Consider the following 944-nt stretch of genomic DNA (forward strand, 5'->3'; position numbering starts at 1 on the left):
CTGTCTTTGTGTGCATTGTGAAACGTTCTCTGTCTTTGTGAGCATTGTGAAACGTTCTTTGCTTTGTGTGCATTGTGAAACGTTCTTTGCTTTGTGTGCATTAATTGTGAAACGTTCTCTGTCTTTGTGTGCATTGTGAAACGTTCTCTGTCTTTGTGTGCATTGTGAAACGTTCTTTGCTTTGTGAACATTGTGAAACGTTGTTTGCTTTGAGTGCATTGTGAAACGTTGTTTGCTTTGTGTTCATTAATTGTGAAACGTTCTCTGTCTTTGTGTGCATTGTGAAACGTTCTCTGTCTTTGTGTGCATTGTGAAACGTTCTTTGCTTTGTGTGCATTGTGAAACGTTCTTTGTCTTTGTGTGCATTGTGAAACGTTCTTTGCTTTGTGTGCATTGTGAAACGTTCTCTGTCTTTGTGTGCATTAATTGTGAAACGTTCTCTGTCTTTGTGTGCATTGTGAAACGTTCTCTGTCTTTGTGTGCATTGTGAAACGTCGAGTTCTCTGTCTTTGTGTGCATTGTGAAACGTTGTTTGCTTTGTGTGCATTAATTGTGAAACGTTCTCTGTCTTTGTGTGCATTGTGAAACGTTCTCTGTCTTTGTGTGCATTGTGAAACGTTCTTTGTCTTTGTGTGCATTGTGAAACGTTCTTTGCTTTGTGTGCATTGTGAAACGTTCTTTGCTTTGTGTGCATTGTGAAACGTTCTCTGTCTTTGTGTGCATTGTGAAACGTTCTTTGCTTTGTGTGCATTAATTGTGAAACGTTCTTTGCTTTGTGTGCATTGTGAAACGTTCTTTGTTTTGTGTGCATTAATTGTGAAACGTTCTTTGCTTTGTGTGCATTGTGAAACGTTCTTTGCTTTGTGTGCATTGTGAAACGTTCTTTGTTTTGTGTGCATTGTGAAACGTTCTCTGTCTTTGTGTGCATTGTGAAACGTTCTGTC

The sequence above is a fragment of the Babylonia areolata genome, chromosome 13, assembly GCF_041734735.1.
Source record: "Babylonia areolata isolate BAREFJ2019XMU chromosome 13, ASM4173473v1, whole genome shotgun sequence".
NCBI classification, from domain to species: Eukaryota; Metazoa; Mollusca; class Gastropoda; order Neogastropoda; family Buccinidae; genus Babylonia; species Babylonia areolata.